At 49.7% G+C, this 11,168-nt stretch overlaps 1 long non-coding RNA gene across 1 annotated transcript; it reads left to right on the plus strand.

The window, feature by feature from the left end:
• The first annotated feature begins 7,151 nt into the window (after positions 1 to 7,151).
• LOC123107133 (uncharacterized) lies at positions 7,152 to 8,631 on the plus strand. Its single transcript, XR_006451594.1, has 2 exons — positions 7,152 to 7,543; positions 8,040 to 8,631. It is a non-coding gene; the product is annotated as an uncharacterized lncRNA (long non-coding RNA).
• The last annotated feature ends 2,537 nt before the right edge of the window (positions 8,632 to 11,168 follow it).

An 11,168-nucleotide genomic window follows, 5' to 3' on the forward strand; every position in this document is an offset into this window, starting at 1 on the left:
GCATGGGCCGATGGGCGTACGTTTGCTGCCCCTGCCAGGCTGGTCTCCGGGGAACTGTTCCTGCCGGCGTGGAGGTCTACGCTCGCACGCCCCATCGTTCGGAAATAGTAACTCGTAGCAGTACTACCGCTGAGCAAGGGCGAATAATAATCGAGACCTATATCGGTCGCACGTTCAAGTTCAGCCAAAGCCTAGACGGGAGAGGAAGCGCTAGAATATGCTTTCCGCTGTTATTTACCAGCTCAAATTTCCGCATGAACTGAGCTTGGCCTAGCTTGAAACATCTGTGTGATGTGGACCTTGGGACAGCGTAGTGATAGTCATGTATGCTTGCGCGAACTGGCTGGCAGGCAGGGAGGCAGCATGCATGGATCGTATCATAGTATCAAGCCGGCACTGCTGGCCCGTGAGTGAAAAATGTCCACGGAATGATTTCATCCGACCAGGGCATGCCGCGAGAGAAAAGAGTGATGATGAGGCGACGGTGCACGGCGAGACGATGACGAGGGCAATCATGGGCGGCTTGTCCGGCCGGAGGCGTGCTCGCCGGGGCCATGGACGACCAGGCGGCACAGGCCCACTCGGCAACCAGCGCCGGTCGGTAGCTGCCACTCGTCGACGGATTCGGGTTGAGAAAATACTCGTGCTCACAACCATGGCCACGCTCCGTATGGTTTAACAAATGATCTTACTGTTATACAGTAGTATTCTTTTTTTTTCGTTGCGGTGGATACAGTAGTATTCTTTAACAAATGGTTTTTTACTGCAGCTGCATTCTGTTACCAACCCACCAAAGAAACCACCGGCGGTGAGCAATGACGGGAGACCGGTCGACGCTACGGGCGCGGCCATTGGATTCCATCGCCGGTCGCCATCCACCAGCGGCAGGCGTGACCCGTTCCAGTCACGTTACCACGCGGCTCCCGTACGGTACACGCTACTAGCGGGCTCCGAGCCTCTCCAGCCAGCCCAGCCCCGACCCGACCCGACCCGACCCGCCAAGAACGAAAGAGAGGCAAGGCGGAACCGGGCCAATCAAGGGGAAATAATTGCGGGGCCCATCGCGAGATCGGGCGGAGCGGTCGCGACCGTACTAATGATTGCGCCTGGCGTGCTGTCGGCCGGAGCCCGACTTGCGGGCCCGTCCACGCATCATTGCGGCTTATCCGCCGCCGGTGGGACCTCCGGGGAAGCGGGATATCATACGGGCCAATGCGGGCTCCGCGTCCCTCGCGGGCCACATGTCCAAGCGGGCTAGGCTCAGTTGGGCCTTTACCTTGTTCTCTCGCTCAAGAATGCCACATGTCTTGGATGTTTATTGTCAAGCTTCGGGGCAGCGGATAAATTATGACAAGTCCTCACTTTTCTTCAGTAAGGGAGTTCCTGACAGTGTGCGCCAGCAAATTAAAGGGATACTGCACGTACCAAATGAAACCTTGAATGAAAAATATCTTGGTATGCCTAGTGATATTGGTACGTCTAAGAATGGAGCCTTCAAATATTTGAAAGATAGGTTGTGGAACAAAGTCCAAGGCTGGATTGAAAAAAACTTGTCCATGGCAGGAAAAGAGGTTTTGGTTAAAGCAGTAGCCCAAGCTGTCCCGGTTTATTCTATGTCATGCTTCAAACATCCAAGAGGGCTGTGCGAGCACTTGAACATGCTAATTCGGAAATTTTGGTGGGGAAGCAAGAATGGACAACGCAAGCCCAACTGGGTGTCCTGGAAGGCAATGACACAACCCAAGAATATGGGTGGTTTGGGTTTTAAAGACTTTGAACTCTTTAACTTGGCGATGCTTGCTAAACAAGCATGGAGGATATTGCAAAATTCTGAATCTCTAAGTGCTCGCATCTTGAGGAGCATATATTTCCCAACCACGCCTTTTCTGGAAGCTTCACTGGGAAGCCACCCTAGCCAAATTTGGCGAGCTGTTATAGAAGGCAAAGAGGTCTTGAAGCAAGGACTGATCAAACGTATTGGCAATGGAGAAACCACAAATATTTGGAACGATAACTGGTTGCCTCGCACGGAGATGTTGCGTCCGTACGGGAGCAGGGTAACTCACCCGCCGGTACATGTTTCGGAGCTCATTGATGCTACCTCGGCGACATGGAATAGGGATAAGTTAGAACAGGTACTCATGCCAATGGATATTCCTATCGTTCTGAGAATACCTTTATGCACAAAAAATATAGCAGATTTCTGGTCGTGGCATTATGAAAAGTCCGGCATATTTACGGTACGGTCTGCCTATGCTATGTTGGTTTCCACCAGGAGGAGGAGAGAGGCATGGCTTGAGCAAACAGCGGGCTCCTCAAGTACGGACTCGGAAGGTTCAGCATGGAAGCTTTTGTGGAAAGTGCAAGTGCCCAGCAAAGTTCGGATGTTTTTGTGGAGACTTGCTAAGCAATCTCTGCCCACAGAGGATGTCAGATCACACAGAAATATGTCAACAACGAGTTCATGTGGACTATGTGGTGCGCCGGACTCATGGCGTCACTCATTGCTGGAGTGTACCTCGGCGAGATGTGTTTGGGCTCTAGCAGATGCAGATCAAGTGGAACAGCTAAGTTCATCTATGGAGCCGAACGCCAAACTTTGGCTCTTCTCAATGATGGAAGTGTTGTCGCATGCTTCTTTTGTCAAACTAGCAGTTACACTTTGGGCGATATGGTGGGCTCGCCGACAAGCTATTCATGAAGGAAATTTCCAGAGCCCTTATGCTACCCATGGTTTTGTTGAGAGATTTATAAGCGAGATGCAGAGCCTGGGTGTAAGCAAGCCAATGGGCGAGGCGAGAAGCTCCAGACAGAATAATCAAGCACCCACAACTAGTCCGAAGGCACCGCCAGTAGGGTTTGCCAAAATTCACGTTGATGCCGGCGTAATGAATTTTAACAGAGGAGGTTCAGCGGCAGCCATTTGCAGAGATGACCACGGACAGTACCTGGGCAGTTCAGCATTAGTGATAAGAGGTGTCGACGATGTCGGGACTCTGGAAGCGATCGCATGCCGGGAGGCGATGTCGTTGGCTGAAGACTTGCACATCCATGATTTCATCATAGCTTCAGATTCCCAACAGGTGGTCAATGATATTAACAAGGGTTATATGGGTAGATATGGTGCGATCTTGACAGAGATTGGCCTGAGAGCCTCTGCGTTTAATTGTAAATTTGTGTTTGAGGGGCGGGCGTCGAATGGTGACGCTCACAAGATAGCTAGATCAGCTCTTTCTCTTCAGCAGGGGCGCCATGTATGGCTTGTTAATCCCATGCAAACTGTATTCCACAAACTGTGGCTTTTGATTAATAAAGTGTGTTACACCCCTCAAAAAAAAATCAAAAACAAAAACAAAAAGCGACGAATCCGCCATCATCATCATCATCAGCCAGTCAGGAAATGAAAACGAAGGGCCCAGCCTACGGACGAGCGAAATCCCAGCAGCAGCACTGTGGACGAATTCTTTTGATGCGCTCCAGGACTCTGCCAAGTACAGTAAGCGTACTGCTTGCTCAGTTAAGCAAAGCCTGCGTGGCCATCACATCACATCATCGGTCCATTATCACCACCTAGCACTAGCAGCAGCCCAGCGGCCGTAGTTCTGTAATATAAATTCCGGGCGGGCAGATCTGCTCGAAGATCCCGGCCGTGCGGCGCGGTGCGGTGCGCTGGGCCTGGGCGAGCTTCTTCCTCTCCTCTCCTCGACCCTTGCCATAACTTCCCGCCACCAAACGCGTCTGACCCAGGATGAGGAGGCCAGTAATGGCCAGTTATGGCAGAGCATATTGCACGCCCCATATTCGCCATTACTCATGCACGCATAATATACTCTACTAGGAGGAGGAGTAGCAGGCAGGCGTACCCATTGACCGGTAGGGGTAGCGAATCGGCGACGGCCAGTACCGTGCTGCGAGGATCGTCGGGCGGGATCTCGGCCGGTACCGCCCATAATCACGGGCAAGTACACGTACTACCACCACCCCAAGCTTGCATGCATGCATGCACCTCGAAGTTCGCCACGTATAAATGCTTTAGCAGGAGGCTTGGCGCGCTCCGTGCTGCCTCCAGGCCCGGCGTCCCCCTATTGCCCAACATGCTAATGGGGGCACCGGGCCTGTGTCGCTTGCTTCTGCATGCCCTCCATGAGTGGCCTCGCCTCTCGCCTCTCGCTTCTGCTGCTACTCTACATGTGTGTATGCATCAATCTTTCAGCTTCTGCTCTACTACATCAATCATGCAAAAGCCGAGTGCAATGCAGGCTGTGTGCTTGCATTGGCTTGGCTTTACTGGTACTACTGCAGGCCCGGGAGGAAGAGGATGCTTCTTCGCAACAAGACGTCCATGCATTGCTAGTGCTGCTATGCTGGCCACCGAACCGGCAATCTTCCGAACGTGGTTGGAAGATGTATTCTGTATCCAAACTGAAAACACGCGGGCAAGAACTTCGCTGCTGTATACTGTACGTACGTAGTAATTTCACACTGAAACATGGCCGTCCGCGACAATATTTCCTTTGGCTATTGCGTGCGCCTTGTCTCGATCAAGTCGACGGTCCATACATGCGTCTTTGCCGCTGTGCCGTGTGGTTGTATCCCAATAGTGACGGGTGGTGGTAGGTAGTATCATTGTCAAGGCCCGCGCATGGCTGCCGCTGCTGTTCCTGGAAGCGAGACATGGCCGTATCCTCCTCTCCTTTCCATCGTTCCCGGTCACGTACGCCACACACGCTACTCCTGGACCAGAGTGCCGAGTTTCTCTCCCTCCTTCCTCTTGAATTTTAAAAGTTTTTATTTGTGCTGCTGAGGCTTGAGTCTTGAGTGTATATACTACATGTGCAAAAGAAAAACGTTTTGCATGATTGGAGGCGATGTCGACGCATGCTCGGATCCCCGCCGTTGGCTTTTTCATGCCCATGACTGCAGTGCAGTGCTAGCAGCAGGGAGCACTCCGGAGCCGGGGAGGGTTGCCGATCGAGTCGAGCCGGACCTGACGGGTGGATGGAACGGGGGAGCGAATCGCGCCCAAAAGATCTCCTTCCTTCCCAATAAAAGCAACTGCGATGGGACCGGCCATGCGCCACCGCGGGCGAGACGGGAAAAGAGATCGCGCGACGAGCTCCCCGCCCCTCCCTGTGCCCCTGGTCCTGTCCAGTGCGTGTCAGCTCGCCAAGCCAGCCAGCGGCGGAGGAGGGCGCGAATCACACGGCATGCCGCGACAGTGCCAGCGGCCGGGAAGCGGCTCCCCTGACGGCCCCGTCACGTAGCCGCATGCTGCCGCCGCTCCTCTCTACAGTACAGTACCGTCGAGTCGTCCTGCGGCACCGACCGGCGGGCCGAATGACATGCACGCCTATTAAATCGATCGCCGGCGGGCCCGCTCGCTCGAGGCCACGCCTCGTGCGTCACCTGCGCGGCCGTGGCCCCTACCACCGCCCGTCGCTAGGAGGAGGGCACGCACGGCCGGCCGCACGGGCTACGAGCCCCGTTGGGTGTTGCGACCTCTCTCTCTCTCTGTCGAACAGTCTGCGCCCGTGCCCGTCTTAAGTGTCCAGTCCGTCGGCGTGAGGTCGTGATTGCTGCATGACTCCGGCAATAATTGACGTCGCCCCGGCTGGCGTGACGAGCCTGACGCGCCGCGCGCGGCCGTGGGTCCCTCCGTGCATGCAGTTGCTCACTCCTCACTCCTCACTCTGCGTGCATGCCTTTGCTCGGCAGATTGTGGCTTTGCTGCGCACCAACTGCCGATATGTCTCTAGTATCTCGTGTACTACTACTACATCAACGCCCAGAAGCTTGTGCGCAGGCTCTCGCCGACGAGAGAGAGAGCGCGAGCGCAAAGCACGTATCGTGAATCACGAGGCGCATCATGTACGTATGCCCGATATGACGGACGAGGGTACTGTACGTTTTTTTTTTTTTGCGAAAGGAGGGTACTGTACGTTGCATGCCGACGAAAGCTTGGGCTTGTCACCATCCGCGGCCTAATAATTAACGCGAGCGCGCCTGCGTTGTACTGTACCATGCATTGCATATACGTATCGTGCGACATCTAGGAATGCTGTACTGTACATGCAAGTCTACGGACGTAGAGCTCGTCACGATGGGCGACTATTCTGCTTTGTACCACTGTTCACGGCGTGCGCGTACTTGTACACGCTAGGCCGTATGGATCCAGGACTACCCTACTACTCGTCTGCAACACGCGCCCTTGGTGCTACTGTTGTACCGAGCATGGCGAGTTAAGTGAGCTGCACATCCATCAAGCGCTCGTACGCGCTGGACCGAACGAGCTTCGGCTAATCAGCCCGTGGATCGCACGTGCACGGTACACGCGACTCGTGAGCCTGTGTAAGCACGCAGGAGACTAATCGAACCGACGATTTTTAAGACCGGACGCCCGTCCAGATCCAACTCCAAATCCGAGCGACGCCCGTCCAGATCAGACTCCAAATCCGAGCGAGCAGGGGCGGGGCTTGGGGTTGCGGACGGACGGAGATCCCGGGCAAGCAGGCGCCGGGGCTAGCGGGCCAGGGCGTAACGTGGGGAGGGACAGGGGCAAAATAGACGGAAGCAGCAGCGGCAGCAGCCATAAGTTGGCGCATGCTTGCTTGGGCCAGTGCGCGGCAGCGCCAGGACGCAGCCCAGCGACGCTGCGCTGCGAGCGAGCAGCAGGCGGTGGAGAGGGGCCGCCTGCGTCTGCGTTGCGTTGCCGCGATTAATGAGAGCGGCGCGCTTGTCACCGCCCGCCCAATACTGATAAATTTCTCGTTGGCAGGCGGGGCGGGCACGCAGCGGCACGTGACGCCGTTCTGTAGCGGCGGGGGAACCGGCCGGAGTGGGGGTGGTCGCGGGCGGGCGGATGGGCTGGCCGATCCTTTGCCTTGGCTGCCTCTGGCGATCGGGAAGCGGTTGAATGATGTGCACTGCTTCTGCGGGTCGCACATGCATCCGCGGCTTCGCAGCCGGTGGCGCTGTGCGCCGGTTTGGGACGCCACAGTGGAGTGGAGGTAGGGGTGGAGACAGGGGGGTGCGAGCAGGGGCTAGACACCCCCCAACCGATCGCACCCCCAACAACTTTCAGCGAGCAGTGTGGTACTATCTACGTACGTACTGTTGCTGTGCTAATGGCCAGGAGTAATAATTAACTTAATTGGCCCAAGCTTGATCAACGCACAGAACTAAAAGCCCAGCCCATGTGACATCGTGGCTTTGCCCTGTGCCGTTTGTTTTGCCCTGCCATCAATCAGAATCATCAGATCGGCATCCGATCAGATCGACCGTGTATCTGCGTCTCGCTGCTATATGGGAGTCTAGGTCTAGTGCACTTCCCGTGGCCACTTGCCGCCGTTCGCCTCGCCGCCGTCCACAATCACATACAAGCACACGGAGACGGAGGGACGCCAAGAGATTGGAGACCTGCTGTGAGCATCTATGTATATCTGTCCATTTAGTAGTCCTGCAACGGCGGCCTCTTTTTGCCGTCGCCGGCATTCCCCACGCAGATGGCGCCGTTAAGCGAATTCTCTGGCTATCGTTTCTAAAGGTACATACATACAGCTAATCTACTCTTTGATGCTCCAATTTTAAATAACTTAATTCATAAGAATAGTTAATTACTACATCTATTGAGATGAGATATAGATCTAATTTATCTGTTCTTCCATTTAGCTATAAAATATTATCTAGTTTAACCTTGAGAGGAATTAAGAATAATGCAAATTATTACTCTCTCCACACTTAATATGGGACTGAGGGAGTAACTTTTATAATCTTATAGATAAATGTGTGCATAGCTAAATTTAAACAAACAGTCTAACAACATTTATTGTTTTTTTGCGAAATACACAACATTTATTGTTGCGACTTGTATAACTAAGACAAATTATACATGTGATGTTACTCAAAAATGTATGTTCGTGAGTGTGAGACTTGATCCTTGCTTCTTTGCCCCTCCTATATCCAAATCCTCCCTGAGTGGAGGAGCCCATGCACGTACGTATGGTCTACTCACTGCTGCCAGGTTTTGCTTTGGTCGACAGAGGGAATGACACAGATGGACAACAAACAAAGCATCATCACTGCGCGGATACATGGTATGGATGAAACCAGCTTCTTCTTGGGGACGATGGTCAAACTGAAGGGGTGAGTGACGCCGGAACAGTTCGTAGGGGATGCAGTAGGCTCAAAGACAAGTATGACCTGAGGGTTGAAGGTGTGGCTATGGAGAGGGCAGCGGCAAGGGATGATCATGGTAGCGGCAATGGGCGATCATGTAAGTATGTAACTCATCTATCCCCGAGCTGCTTGATAATAACCCCTCTCTGTTAACCATGTCTCTTGTATTGGGATTGATCCCAGGTTATACCATTGATACGATCGGGCATAATATTGATTTTTCATGAAGAAAAAAAGGGAAATTACTAGATTAGATATGATGTTATATACTCCCTCCATTCCTTTATATAAGGTGTATTTGTTTTTTGATAAAATTCCACAATGTAAGGTGCATTTCTTCTAATTCCTCGTAATTCCATCATTACCCCTTCAAAAGAAGGAGAGTATCTCTCCTCATTGCATGTATCTTTTCTTGTAAAGAGAAAAGAGGAAAGTATCTCTCTCCTGATTGTGTTTATCTCTTACTTTCCTTGCCTAAAGATTTAGTTGCCGCTAATCAATGATCTTGCCAAGGTTAATTTCGTCGTAACATGTGTATAATTATGTGCCTTGGTCACCGTGCCGGAAATAATACACCTTACATAAAGGAATGGAGGGAGTAATGAGCTAAGGATAAAGAAGGCCCTTCATACATCTCACCGTACGTCTTGCTGACACTGGTAATTAAAAAAACATGTCTTTACTTGTAAGATAAACAGAGATAGTACTGCATTGACATTGAGGAGAAATACTTGGATAATTAAAAAAACATGTCTTCACTTGTAAGATAAACAGGGATGCTATATCACCTACTGTTGCTAGGTGGAGAAAAGACATCCTTGTTGATAGGAAGAATGGCAGTGGTAAAAAACCGGTGCTATAAAATACAATGCCTCTTTTGGAATGTTGAACGAGTAGGGAGGATATTAATAACAAGTTTATTAGCAACTATGTGGTGGATCACTCTTGAAATTTCCCGCGACTACGAGAAACTATGAAAGATCACTTTTCTAACAATGAATTACACTCCTTTTGTGGAGGTAGGAACTTTAGATGCCATTGCCCTCCTAGGGGTAGGTCTGGAGGCATCCTAGTAGGTGTTAATGAGGATTCTTTGGAGGTGTAGGATGCTGACCATGGAGATTATCATGTTAGAATGTTGTTTTATGGTTAAAGAAAGGTCTGTTTGACCTATAATATAATCATCGTATATGGTGATGCTCAGCCTGAGAGGAAAGTTGATTTCCTTGCAGAGTTCCCTACAGTCCAGCAGAAAACACTTTGCCTTGTGTGGTAAGAGAAGATTTCAATATTGTTAGGAAAAGCTCTGGCAAAAAATAAGCCTAATATAGTTGGGCATGAGAGTTTTGTGTTCAATGTCACTACTGAACTTGTTGGCCTCAGAGAATTACCCTTTATTGAGAGAAGCTTTAAGTGGGGCAATAATTTAGATGACCCCCACCTTTAAAACATTAGATAGGATTTTGATCTGTTCAGATTAGGAAAACGAATATCATCTCTTAACAATTACTACCTTGGGAAGAGATAACTAACTATACTCCTCTGTTTCTTGACTATGGGAGTGTTAATATATAAAACCCCTTTGTTTAGATATGAGAGAGAGAGAGAGAGATGAGGTGGTTCACAAAGTCTGGAACACTGGTTTTGCTGGATCCAACATTGATATCTGGCAGAGCAAATTTAGACTACGTAGGAAGAAATTGAGGTGGCGGGATAAGAATGGAACTATTTTATAGAAAGTTGAGAAAATAAATTCTGGGTAAACATGATGCAGTTGATGAACACTAAGAAATTTGAGCTAACTGTTATTGTTAGACAGGAGAAGAAATAGTTGAAGGATCAATTGAATAGACTTTTGAAGCGGGATGAAATGAAATGGGTCCATAGATGTAAAGGGAAGGAAATTAAAGAAGGAGATGCTAACACTACATATTATCACCCTAAAACTAATGGGAGAAGGAGGAAAAAAATAGAATTACATCTCTCAAATAGGAGTAAGGGTGATTGAGGGTGATGAATGATATGTCTCATACATATCTATTTTTCTTTTCTTTTTGTGCCATATTTATATCATAATTGCATCACTTTGGCATCATTCCTATCCATTTATTAGACTAACCTTTTAATACATTACTTACTGCTAGTTGCCGTTTTTGTGCATGTTTACGGAATTTGCAAAAAAGATGGAGCTCAAAAAATCAAATAGAAATATGACGCAAAGTTTCATGCGAGAGGAGCCACTAGGATAGGCACGCCTGGAAGGGGGCTACCAGGACTCCATGCAGGCCGCTCACACGGACTAGGGCTAGGGTGCATGGGCCCTTCTGTACCACCTCTTGATCCTCCTAGCTGCTGAAAGTGCAATCATGCCCTCGCATCATATTTTGATATTGATGACAATATACATGTAGGGGTACTCTTACTTGTGGGTTGCATTGGGATTTTTTCTTGAAAAGGAGAGGATGATGTAGTACAGTAGAGATAAGTATTTCCCTCACTTAAGAATCAAGGTTATCAACCCACTAGGAGAACCACACAAGACCTCGTGAACAACACCTACATGCAAAATAACAAATACTTGCACCCAACACAAACAAGGGGTTGTCAATCCCTTGGCGGTTAATTGTAAGCATCAAATCTCGTAGTGATAGATAGATAAATAAAAACACAAAATAAAATAATGATAAATAAATTGCAACAAGGTATATTTGAATTTTAATATATGATAACAATTGACATCGGGGCCATATTTTTCACTAGAGGCTTCTCTCTTGAACATAGCATACGGTGGGTAAACAAATTACTATATGGCAATTGATAGAAAAGCGCATAGTTATGACGATATCCAAGGAAATGATCATGTATATCGGCATCACGTCCGATACAAGTAGACCGACTCATGCCTGCATCTACTACTCTTACTCCACATATCGACTGCTATCCAACGTGTATCTAGAGTATTAAGTTCATAAAGAACTGAGTAACGCCTTAAG

Source organism: Triticum aestivum, chromosome 5A (assembly GCF_018294505.1).
Source record: "Triticum aestivum cultivar Chinese Spring chromosome 5A, IWGSC CS RefSeq v2.1, whole genome shotgun sequence".
In the NCBI taxonomy this organism is placed as follows: Eukaryota; Viridiplantae; Streptophyta; class Magnoliopsida; order Poales; family Poaceae; genus Triticum; species Triticum aestivum.